General features: G+C 48.1%; 1 long non-coding RNA gene across 3 annotated transcripts; it reads left to right on the top strand.

Annotated features, from left to right (window-relative positions):
- Positions 1-660: 660 nt before the first annotated feature.
- Positions 661-10,640, top strand: LOC118166288. 3 transcript variants are annotated; one of them, XR_004750423.1, is made up of 7 exons: positions 661-1,463; positions 1,560-1,741; positions 2,151-2,342; positions 3,414-4,505; positions 4,698-4,775; positions 7,552-7,654; positions 8,303-10,640. It is a non-coding gene; the product is annotated as an uncharacterized LOC118166288 (long non-coding RNA). The 3 variants fall into 3 exon arrangements; XR_004750421.1 differs by lacking the exon at positions 3,414-4,505 and having other exon boundaries at positions 8,602-10,640; XR_004750422.1 differs by lacking the exons at positions 2,151-2,342; positions 3,414-4,505.
- Positions 10,641-12,537: the final 1,897 nt, after the last annotated feature.

The following is a 12,537-nucleotide window of genomic DNA, read 5'->3' as shown; positions in this document are numbered from 1 at the left end:
CGTGCATTTAGGCCTAGGCTCCCAGCAGAGACAAGAGGTAAATCTGCGCTGTATTTTGGATGTGAGCTTGTGTGCTTGAGTGCCAAGTCCCCTCGTGCCACAGACGTACCCTGAAGCACACCTTTTGGTGACCTTTGGGGCTCGCAGAGGGAGCACCACGGGCTACGTGCTGGTGACTGACACGGGGCCAGCAGGGGCCCCCTCTCTGTGCGGATGGTCCAGGCTGGGTGCTCGGGTAAGCATGAGGTTTTCCCTTGCCCTACAGCATCGTTACGGGGTCTTCGGGAAGGGCCCAGGGAGGAAATGGGGTCTTTGGGCTCAGCCTGCCTTATAACTGCAGGCAGACGTCGTGTGCTGGCCCTGCGAGCTGAGCAGCTTGTGGGGTGAGCGAGGACGGCAGCCGTGACAGGTTTTAGCATTTTCAGACAAAATCCAAAACACTTGAGATTCACGTCCAGCCAGGCTGCTACGCTGCTACACCAAGCAAGTCACCCGGCTCTCTTTCCTGTCCTGCCTTGCACAACTCCAGCTTTCCAGGGACCGATACCCTGAACGCTGTGCCTCCCCTCTGCATCTCACCGGTCTCGTAGGACTTCCCACACCACGATGTTACTCACTTGTGTCTGCGTGGGTGGCTCCTTGCAGAAAGCCAGGGGCAGGTGGAGAGGCTGCGGAGCCACAGGTGCGGATCCGAAGGCTGTGCCATCACCGAAGTAGGAACGCGAGCAGAAGGCAGACGCTGCGCCAGAAGTAGCAACAATGCAGAAATACGTTCAGGGAGAGCAATAGCAAAGGGAAAGGCAGAAAGAAGCTGGGGCATCAGATGGAAGTGAAGGCAGTAGCAGGGAGCAGGCCTGCTGTGCTCTGCCAGAACAGCCGCTGGACACACTTGGACCTGTCCTGTGCCTGTCACTGTGAACGCATGGTGCCTTGCTGCTGCCACTGACAAAATTGCTAATTTATTGAGCTTTCAGGAGGATCTAGGTTGGAAAAGAGCACTCATCCCTCATTCTCACATGCCCCCTCCAGAATCGGCTGTCGTTGGCAATGGGCATGCTGTTAGTCATTTGTTTGGTTCAGCTGTTTTGCCTGCTGCTTAGGTTTAATGGAGGGTTTCTGGCTTTTAAAAAAATCAGTACAGAGCTGGGGTTCCAGCCTCAAATGCCACGTATATTTAGTTTTAATTCTGGGGTGTGCCATAGCGTGGGGTGGCTAAGGTTGGAGAAGAGGGTCCTGCGTTAGCTTTATGTAGGGCGCTATCATTACCTGCTTACTGTGAGCTGTTCCTGAGCACTGCCTATACCTATTGCGTTTATTGTTTGTTTTTTTTTGAGTGTATGTCCTGTTTTTTTGTGTGAGTGAAACTTTATCTGCAAACCAGACTGAAGAAATCAGCCAACCTTCTCCTCCCTGTTCCGTTCCGGCATGGCTTTGTTACAGCCAACTGACACGAGGTGCAGCAGGTGAGCAGCTGGGGAGTTGTTTCTCCCCAGAGAAAGCCCTTTACTGTCAGGCTCGGTTTTTGCTCTACACTTTCATGCTCACATCCTTTACTCTAGAAGTGGCAAGATCCCAAGCTGTCAAGTGTCAAGTGATATTTTATCCAGGACCCAAACGTGAGATGGATCCAGCAGTTCAGCCATGCGTTTGCCTGGGCTTTTGGGATGATCCAGCAGGCTAGGACAGGACAGCAGAGGAGGATAACCCAGCAGAAGAAAGAATCTCTGCCACGGTGTCGCAGGTGGGTCATTATTTATTACATGTTTAGAAAAACAGACTGTCATACCTGCCCATTGAGACTTCAGGGAGCAGCGCAGTGGTTGACTTGGGAGCAGTCTTCATTCCTCGCAGCAGCCATCTGTACTGGGGGGAAAACCTCAGGTAATGCTGGCAATCAAGATACTGATATTTTAAAAAGTGGAAGTGATCAGCTGGAACATTTTTAAGGGTATTTTAAGTCCAGGCAGTTGGCCGTATGCCAAGGCGAGTTACTACATGTCACCGTCAGAGACTCATCTTCATTTTGGATACACTATTCTCTTTTCATTTCCTCTTTCAAGAATTATTCTAAGTATTTCTAGGAATTCTCGCGTTCCACCCCACGTAAGACCTTTGTAAACTCTAAAGCTCGTGCAACCTTCGTTCCTCAGGTCAGCAGCAACACAGAAAAGCCAGCCCAGCCTTCCTAGGTGCCGCTTGGGCTGGAGCAGTGGGATAAGGATGTGCCCCCCGGGGGTCAGAGCCGAGCTGGAAGGAGCAGCCTGAGCAGGAGCTGGGAGAAGGGCAGTGGGCTGGAGGACTGGTGCCTGCACATGCTGCTGAGAAGGAAAACCACCCACAGAGTGAGTTTTGATCTCAGCAGCACTTCTTGGGCTGAGGATGTGACAACGCTGTGACCTGGCTTTAGGGATTTGGTGTTGTGTGGTTAATCTGGGCAGCGAGAGCTCCCCCAGCATGTGCTTCTGCTTTAGCAGCTCATCCCAGCGAGGTGACACGGTGGTTGAGTAGCTGAGCTGAGGGGGGAAGGAGAGAGTTGCTGAATGAAGGAGCGGTGTCAGAGCCAGGTACCTGCTTAACAGGATGGAAAAAGGTGTGAGCTGAGTCCCTGGTTGTGCCTGGGCTAATTTCTGCTGCTTTTGAAGTTGTGGAAAGGCACAGCAGATCTCGGCCTAGGAATGCAGGAGATTTTATCCTGGATACAGTTTTGGCATTTAGGGAGCCTTTAAGGAACTCAAAATGCAGAGGTGAGGTGATTTGTGGGGTGTGTGTACATGTCAATGAGATCAGCGATGATGCAGTGCCCCAGTGCTTTCAATTACATGACCTTATGAGTGTGTGCACCCGGTGGGGAGAAATGGGGAGACGCTGAACTGTAAATGAACAGTTCTGTGCGTCTGCAGCTTCCTGTTATTGTAAGCGTGCTTCACCCTCGTATTTGCTGGCACAGAAATCTCAGGAAACATAACTGCTCGTTCAGCATATCAGTAATTGTTTTCAGGATATGGCACTGATATTAATTACGTGTCATTGTTCCTGAATTAAAATGTTCCTATTTACTAACCTCCCTGCTCATTATAGTCCTGAGCCACTGGAGAGTTTGAAGCTCATCTATTTGTCAAATATGTTTTATGAGTTAATTCTTCTGTCAGCATTACCGGGTGTTTGTATCCGCTGGTTACAGCCCAGGAATTGCCATTTTACTCAGAAATGGATCTTCCGACCTGACCGTGCTGCCAAAGATTATGCAAATAAATAAACAAAAAACTTGAGCCATTATGTGTCCGTGCTAGGAATACTAAGTCCAGTGTCACTGTTACATTAATAAATTAACCACCATTACTGACTTACGGTCGTTGCAGATGGATGCTTGTAATGAAATGGGTTGCTTTGTTCTGTTCTGTTTCTTTTTCTAGTTAACAGCTGCTAAAATACCGAACAGCCTGACTGCTTTCAAACTGACATCTACTTAGGACCCAGAACAATTTATTTTCTTAAATAAAGGGAAGCTTCTCTTCCTGGAAGCTGTACAACATTTTTAATGTCTCCCATGCTGAAGTGGGATGAAAGGTCAAAACTCATTAAAACTTTAGCAAAGCAGAAGTCTGCCTTAAAAGATTCATTTTTTTTTTTTTTTTTTTCGTTTTTATAGGCCTCGATTTATTAGTGTGCCTAAGTGTAGGCTTAATTTTCTATCACTTTGATTTCAGTCACGTGCTCAGGGTTTTATTGAGTCACAAATTGATGAGATTTCTGGGAGTCTGGTCTTGGGCGTGCCTGGATAGTAAACTGGAAAAAAGGAGAAAGGCAACCTGCTTTCCAAGCCTGCAGTCGAGCCATGAACCTCCGTCTCCTTCCCTGTGCTGAGCAATAAATGATGGAAGAACCTGTTGCTTGCAAAGCGATGGCCCTGTAGAGATTGCAGTGCACTCTGAATGGCTTGTGCACTCATCCAGGCTGCTTGGGACTTGTAGGGGAGGCTGGATGCAACATCTGGAAATGGATCTTGTTCAGGTCTTCGTAAATCTGGTGCTCTCTGCGGTTACTTATCTTCAGGAGAAACGAAGGAATCAAACTTTTTACTATGATTTTTAATGGTTACCTTTCTGGAACCTCTCCTGTCCATTTCCGTAGTCTCAGGGTTCCTTTCTTCTGCCTCTAAAATAGTGGTTGGGTAACGGAGCAGCAAACTTGGCTGACGGTTTTTAGGTACTCTCTAATTGCCTCTGTCGTGGTCAACAGGGATTTTATTCCCACTTTAATCCCACGGCTGTACTTGGCAGCTTGTAAATCACACATGTACATCACAAGAAAGGAGTGGATTGCTTCTGTCTTAATCTGCAGCCTCTTACTTTTATGACTCCTTTGTATCATCAGTCTTTATTTCCGTCACAAGGAAAAAACGTCCTCCCCCAGTGGCTGCATCCAGATGAATGTGTTTTATTCTCGGCAAGATCAGAGGAAGGCGATTTACAAGGGTTCTGGGCACTCGGAACGCATGAGCACTGGTACTTTTGAAACATGCCTTGTATATGATGGATGGGGCATATTATCTAAATGCTAATAAATACCGAGCCACAAATTGGCTCAATTTTTCTTCATTCCTCCGCTGCCTGTGGTTGTTGAATGACACTAAATCTAGCCTCAGACACATTACAGGACTAATTAGTTCTGATTTCTTTCTTTGTTCTTTTTGGTAGGGCCATGTGGATGTGCTGCCTCGGGATGTATTTATGGTGCAGGCTCACTGGCTCAGCTCCACAAAGTTTGTAGTACAGGTCGGTGTGAGAGGGACAAGGTATGAAGCTGGAATAAATTTCATCTGGTACAGGGCTCCTGAGCATAATATAAAAGGGTCAATGGGTTTATACATCTTGTTAAATTCTTTGGGACTTTCCCATAGGGATAATGTCCTTTAAATGTACATGATCACATACTCGAGATATAGCATACTCTAGAAGGTGAGTACTTGCCACAAGGTCTTCTGTGTAAACTCTTAATTGTTCTTTGTAGCCCTCCGTGTTTTAGATTCTTAAAGATAAGCCGTTGGATATTGACTTTATCACTTCTATATTTGGGGCCAAAACTTCAGAAGCAAATACGTGACATCTGCTCAAAGAACCCTGAGTAGATTTCTGCTGCTCACAGAGTGAGTAGAGCTGCTTCTGTCGGTGTGATGCCTGGAGCTGGGGAAGCCCTCGTGTCTGCAGTTAGAGCAGGTTGCACGTGGATATTTCGGAAGTGCTGGTAAAGCTCACAGGCATGCCTACATCCAGTCTGCAAACACAGCGGAGCTGCCCTTTGAAAATCTGTCCCCAAGCCCTTTGTGAGGTAGAGCTCGTTTACAATTCCTTGTCCAGGACCTTCTCAGTAAGAGCCCCTGTTGATTTTTGGCTAGAAAACAAAGAAACAAGCCACTTTGCACAGACCGGGACAGGCTGAAGTGTTGGGCCAGGATGAACCTGATGAGGGTCAACAAGGGCAGGTGCAGAGTCTTGCACTTAGGGAGGAATAACTGCAGGCATCAGTGCAGGCTAGGGGCTGACCTGCTGCGGCTCTACATACATCTCTCACACACATATACGTGGTTATATATGTGTCTCTGAGCCCTGCAGAGAAGAACCTGGGGGTCCAGGCAGTGTGCCCTTGTGGCCAAGAAGGGCATTCTGGGGTGCACTGGGAGCGTGGCCAGCAGGTTGAGAGAAGTGATCCTCTCCCTCTGCTTGGGTGAGGCCACGCCTGGAGTACTGTGTCCAGTTCTGGGCTCCCCCGTTCAAAAAAGATGGAGATCGTCTAGAGAGTCCAGAGGAGGGCCACAAAGATGATTGAGGGCCTGGAGAATCTCCTTTATGGGGAAAAGCTGCGAGACCTGGGTCTGTTCAGCCTGGAGAAGAGAAGAATGAGAGGGGATTTGATCAATGTTTATAAATATCTAAAGTGCAGCAGGCACATGGATGGGGACAGGCTATTCCCTGTGGTGTGCAGCGGTAGGACGAGGGGCAGTGGCCAAAGTGTGCAACACAGCAAGTTCCACACAAGCGTACCTGAGAACTTCTTTACAGTGAGGGTCACAAAGCACCGGAACAGGCTGCCCAGAGAGGTTGTGGAGGCTCCTTCTCTGGAGATAGGAATATATCCAGACCCACCTCGATGTTTTCCTACTCATCCTACACTAGGGAAGCTGCTTTGAGCAGGGGGGTAGGACTCCGTGATCCCCAGAGGTCCTTTCCAACCCCTGTGATTCTGTGGTTTTGTGACTGTACATGTGCATCCCACAAGTCTTGCATGTTGTTCCAAATTAAATTATATTTTTTTTTTTTTTTAAAAAAAGAGATGATAAAGTTGTCTCATAGGCTGCCTCTAGGAAGGTTCTCTGTTTCCTTCTCTGAGCTTGAGGTACCAGTGCTCTCTTTGCACCGGCTGACAACTTTGAATAACTTGGCACTTCAAAACTGGGGAAAAACGTGTCCTTTCTTAATGGCCTGCTTATGAAAGATTGAGAGGCTTTCCATGAAGTCTGCTGTGAGATCACTAGCAATTTTCCATCTCAGAAAGTTCGGATGTTTGCTAGGTAATTGTTGAAAAACTTTGCAATTCTGTCTGGGAAAAGCTTTGCTGAAGCAAAGGCCAAATGAACAAATACATATTTAAAATATCTGCCACTGTCATGTGTTTATTTTGTGAAATACAGCAGCAGGTTTTTCCTTTAACTGGTCTTTGGTCTTGTACCAAAAGACTCCAGGAGCGGCGTGTGTTGGAGTTACAAGCAGAAGGCCCAGGTGACTTGATGGCAGGGTGTGCACAGACGTGTTTCACTCCTCAGTGGGGCACACAAAGGACAAGCTGATTTGGAGGTAGCATTTTTATTTTTAATTACGCCAGTGATGAATTGCAGGAATTCTTGACCGGGCATCGCAATTGCTTCTCATAACCACAGTTTTTTGGTTGGCTCACCCTCTAAAATCCATTTCGTGGCTCAGACAAGCGGTTGTATCAAGGCTATAGTTTATGCTCTGTGTTAGACATCAGGTGAAACTATTCAAATGGCTCTTTCCATTGGCTGAAAAAAAACCTGTTGGATGCATTTCCCCTGGGGGGGGGGGCGATGATAGACATATCCTGAAAGTGAAATGTAAAATACTGGAGGGGGAGAATAGCAATGCCCATGCACTGCAGTAGCGTCCTACCATCTCCTGTGGTCCTTGGCTGAAGCACACTTTTTAATTTACTATTTCTCTTGCTTACAGAATGGATAAGGGAAACGATTTCACATCCCTCACAATTAGGCATTTAAATATAGCTCAGGAGAGTTTGACAGTGCTGAACTAATCATATGGCCTGGCTCTGCTCCCTAGCCAAACCGTCCCCGAAGCGAGCTGCGGGCTCGCATGGTGTGCGTTTCCTAGCTGTGTTTCTGTGCTGTCGCTGGCATCTGTGTTTATTTGTTTAGAGCCGAGCCTGGGCTCACCTGGTGCCACTGATTTCTGTGGGACAGAGCTCAGCTCTGAATGTCTGGCTTCAGGGATTTTTTTTTTCCTTGTTCATTTTTTCTAGGGAAGGCTGATAAAAAGCAATTCACAGGAGCCCGGTAGGTGCAGAGATACAATGCGCCGGTGCTGGCTGTAAGCGGTGATGAGACGACCTCAGCAGTCCCGCGGTGTGATCATACTCATCCAGATACACAGATGAGACAATCTTGTTAAATAATTGAAGTGGTATTAAGTTCAGGCCTCTCGCATTTACTGCTTTTCAACTCTCCTGCCACTTATTTCATTGCTTTTTGCAGAGAAATTACACTTTCCTAGTTTTCACATTTGTTCTGCTCCGTGCCACTGGCTCCCAGCAGCTTCTGCAGACCTCCCGACCTCCCCGTTTCAGCCCGTAATATCATGGCTTGTTTCCATGGAGACCTGAGCAAAGCGATAAATAAATGTGGCTGGGAATAGCACGCTTTCACCTTCGGTAACCAGGATAAAAACAGGGAGGGGGATCGTTGCCTGGCTGTGGAGCCCCACAGAGGACAGCAGAGCCCGGCGCGATGACACGCGACCAGGCTGCCTTGGCGTGCCCTCAGCATCCCCAGGGGGTGCCCGAGCAAGCCCTGCTCCACACCTCGTTCTCCACCACGCCATCGAGAAGCCAGCACGCCGGGAGCACTTTCTGCCCTAGCTCTAGCACCTCGGTGCGGTAGGGGTGGTATTTATTTGGGGGCACGCTGATTTGCACCGCTGTGGAGTGTTAGCAACATATGTCTGGATTACGGGAGTGGAAATACCGCCGTGCTTCTCTTTGATCTGGTTGACAGAGCTGCAGCCTGGGAGCTAGAAAAACTGGGTTTGGATCCACTTGTATCGCTGAGCTGCTGTGTGATCTTGAAAGATCATTTCTTATTCCCCTCCTGTGCTTTATTTACGAGTTTATAACACTTTTGGAGCAAGAAATTCCTTTCTGGGGATAGTTCATATGCTGTCTGTCCCAGGGATGACCTCATCAGGGCTGAAGTTTCTAGGTGAACTGTAATTTAAAAACAAACAAACAAACCAGGAATGCTGCTCGGGGCCAGTGCTGTGTTTCATGATCCCACACGCTGGCATCTGGTCGCAGGTCCTGCGGGGATTAGTAGGGACTGCTAATGAACGTGGGCTTGTGAAGCCGCCCCGTTAATAAAAATAGAAAACTGGTCTCGGAGCACACCGTGTGGTTTCAGCCAGAATTTCCTTCTGGTTCTCTGCTTCGAGAGAAGCTGTTCTCTGAAGGAACAACTGTTCTTGGAGGATCCAATTTAACCTGACCTCATGATGAACATTTTCTCCTGCGGTACAGCAGGTGAATTTTGTCGGACTGAACTCTTGTTGAAAGTTGTGGTGTGCTCAGTCCAAACATTCTAACCACAACCCCCTTTGCCTCTGATGAAATTAAAAGCTGAACTCAGATCTGAGTTCTGAGGAGGTTCATCTTAAATAAAGTAAAATTTGTGACTTCCAAAGTGGGAGCAGAAATTTTAAACGTCATCGGATCTGAACTGTAACCTGTTGGTGCTCCCTTTACCTTCAGCTCCTTTCTGTCTTGCCACACTTATTAATTACTGCAGATCCCACATTTGCCTATGAAGAGGCAGTTTTTTCCAGGCCGTGTTGTTACTCGTTACTTGAATCACTTGCTCTTTATCTCGTTTGATTCTGCTGGGACGCCCAGGGAATTTTCCAAGGCTGTGAGCACAGGATTGTGAAGAAATCGTTGTCTGGCATTGATGCTTCAGCTGAAGATGCTTCTCTCTCGTGTCCCTTGCGATTTGCCAATAAACCAGCCAGACACCATTGCTAGCAGCCTTACACTGCTGAAAATTGTTTTTCAGGTGAGATGGTAAATTATGGGCTCTTGCTTCCTGTAGACGTAGCTGTTTGATAGATCTACTTGTGGTGTCTGATGTAGTCAAACGGAAGGTCCCCAGCGTTTTCCTTCCCATATTTTTAAAAAACATAAACAGTTGTTTTGTGTCGCTCTTCCCAGAAGTGGCTGCATTTCCTTGGAGTTTCTATGTGCAGTATAGGTGGAGGAAAAAAGACTGACACGGCAGGAAATGCCTCTTGTTCCAAAGCCAAGAAGAATATGCATGCCTTTGATGTGCCAGGCATTGTGCCACGCTCCAGTCTAGACAGCAGGAGGTACCGCAGTGTTTTATGTACGTGCCTGTGTACTTCTGAGACTTGTGCTGCCGGTGGGACACAGGGCTGAAGGGATGCTGAGGGGAACCGTTCCTTCGATGGGTCTTCAGCCCTTGAAGGTTTGTCCTATGGCACTGCCTTTGGCATTACAGCCCCCTGCCCCCCCGGTTTTGCTTGTCTAGCAGTTGCTTTAGCAGCTTACTGTCTCTCTCCTGCTCCCTCCTGCTCCTTCCTCTAATGTTTGTTGGCTTTGTCTTTAGGATTCCTCTTAATTGTAAGTTCTGAAGCATGCTACTGATTAACCGTCACCTACAAATGCCATTAAAAAACAAACAAACAGAATTGTCCTTGAACTCTTTTCTGCCCTTTTTCTGCTCCAGTGGGACCGAATACCCAATTACAGAGAAATACAGAAAATTAAAGTGCGTCAGGAACGGCACGTCCTTTCTAGAATCCTGTTTGACAGTCTGATTATCCTCGAGAAGAAAGGACCATGCTGGTACAGTCCCAGAGGAGAAGAATTAACAACCATGGAAGCAATGAAAGAAGATTCACACTGATGTGAAGAAGACAAATGTGTGTGTAGTTCAAGTTCATCTTGGCGGAGTCATGCTGAAAATGCCAATCTGACAATTTTAATGCTGGCAGGAAAGGAAAATGTACGAGGGGGCTGGGTAAGTAATGGCTTGTCCCAGCTCAGCGTGAGCTCCGGCAGGGAGGCCGCACTCACTGACATCCCCCCACGCTCGGGGTGGCTCTGCTGCAGCACACATCAAGGTGACAAAGGACACCGACCGAGAGGTCATCGCTCATCTGGAGCCGTTGCTGCTCGTGGTGCGAGAGACGGGAGCTGAGATGTTTTTGCCTTGGGCAACAAGGTGTATCTGCAGGGAAGGCAAAGGAACCTGAATTTGCTTTAACTCCCTAGCACGGGTACGACGGGAGGGTGGCTGCAGAGGCACAGAGCTCAGTGCACACCACACCGCTTCAAACACCCACCTCTCAGGTCATCGTTTTGGTCGCTGTGGTCATAGAAGCAGTACCAACATCTGTCCTTGTTCCTTCAGTTGTGCGGTGAGTGGTGCACGGCGTCTTGGCCTTGTCCCCGTGCAGGGCTCTGGTGCCACAGTGACCCCGCGGCAGGACCACGCGATATTACAGTATTAGCAGGGTTTTCCAGTGCTGCAGCATTTGATTGTAGCCTCCGTAGAGATTCCTCTGCGGCTTAACGTCTGTCAGCCCAGAACACCAAGCGGGATCTCAGAAGGGATTATGTCCTGTTGTTCCAGCTTTTCAACTCACAAACAGCTGAGGAAAGCAGAGCACTGCACTTCTTTCTGTCCGGTCCCAAATAAGATGATGCAGAAATTCTGCTTCCTGCGTGGGGAGTGTGGACTCCAGCGGTCTTGGCTGGTAAGCGCGAGACAGCGTGCTGCTGCTCGGGGGCTAGGAGCCACGCTGGGGTCTCCTGTTGTTGTCTGAGGGGCAGCAAGACGTGGTCAGAAGAGCCCCTGGTTGTGCCAGATCCAGCAGTGTGGCAGGGGAGGAGCAGGTCGGCCGTCCTGCAGGAATTGCTGAGCCTGTGGGAGGCTGCTGGGTGAAACAAGGGAACGGTGCTTTTTAATGCCGTATCTTGGGCTGAGCCCAACGAAGTGAATAAAAGGCACTCCTTCCTTGAAGGAAGGTGTGTTGCAAACAGAGTGAAATGGGGGAGAGTTTTGCAAGGATGCTGTGAAGCCAGCACACGCCTGACTGTGCAGAGGGGCAAAGGCACGGAGACGAGAAAATGAATTTCATTGTGCCCAGGTCCTGGAGAGTGAGCAGGGTATGGCTCAGCATCTGCGTCTGGTTTTTCCTGTGTAGCTGAGACCTTTTCCAGCTGCTCAGTGGCAGCAAGCACAAGGCAAATGGTGAAGGGTAAGCTGGGAGTGTGCGATGAACCCCTTTTGGAGGAGAAATGCTGCTGGTTATTATTTCCATAGGTTTATGTAACTGGTGCACTGACCTTACCAGGTGGAAGGGGGCTTAAATCCGAGCAAAAGGTGGGGTAGTGAATTCTTTAAGTTAAGCTGGGTGCTTCACCCCAGGGGTATGGCTACCTGCTGGGTGTGTGTGTCTGGGGGAAGCTCTGCCGCTCTGAGCATGGTGGGCTGAGGCTAACAGAAATGTGGTTTGCCTCAGAGAGGCAGGGGAAGAATATCCCAAAGAAGGAGACCTGTGAGAAGCAGCAGGCCAGGCTGATATCTGTTGTCCCATCTAAATTCCATCAGTGGAAATTGCTGTTTATTTCTTTTTTTTTTAATTATTAATCTCTTTGGTTTTTGGGGGAGCCAAACCTGCTTTCTTAAGTTTTGCAGTTTACTCTCAGCTGTTTTTCTTGCCCTGTCATGGGCTGTACGTTTTTTTCTTCTGCTTTATGCAATTTACATGCAAGTTACTTATGCCAAGCTCCCTTTCCAATCGAGCTGGCAAAGAATTTATCATTACAGCTACTTGATTTTTCACAGATTGTGGACATTAGAGGGAAACCTATGGAAATGCAGCACCTCTGTTAGGCAAGCTCTGCCTCAAAGGACAGTATGAAGTATAATAAATATGATGAATATTCCTGTTTCTCAAAAGCTTCTTGTCTTTCAGCCGCTGATGTGTTCTAATTTCTCATGTGTCTCCTTAGCACAGGTTTGTCTGTATTGATTTTCCTCTGCAGATCATTTTAGCTCTCACACGCTTTCAACTCATCTTGCATTCCTGACACAGTTTGTTGCCTCTGGATGTGTTGCAGGACAGAGCAAGCTGGTGAGTCTCTGAAGCCAGTTTGTTTTGTTCTGCTTTTGCATTTGAACTTCCCAGGTTTCCTCTTATTGTGAGTCTGGCA

The sequence above is a fragment of the Oxyura jamaicensis genome, chromosome 4 (assembly GCF_011077185.1).
Source record: "Oxyura jamaicensis isolate SHBP4307 breed ruddy duck chromosome 4, BPBGC_Ojam_1.0, whole genome shotgun sequence".
NCBI lineage: Eukaryota > Metazoa > Chordata > Aves > Anseriformes > Anatidae > Oxyura > Oxyura jamaicensis.
This window is presented reverse-complemented; position numbering and strand designations above follow the sequence as displayed.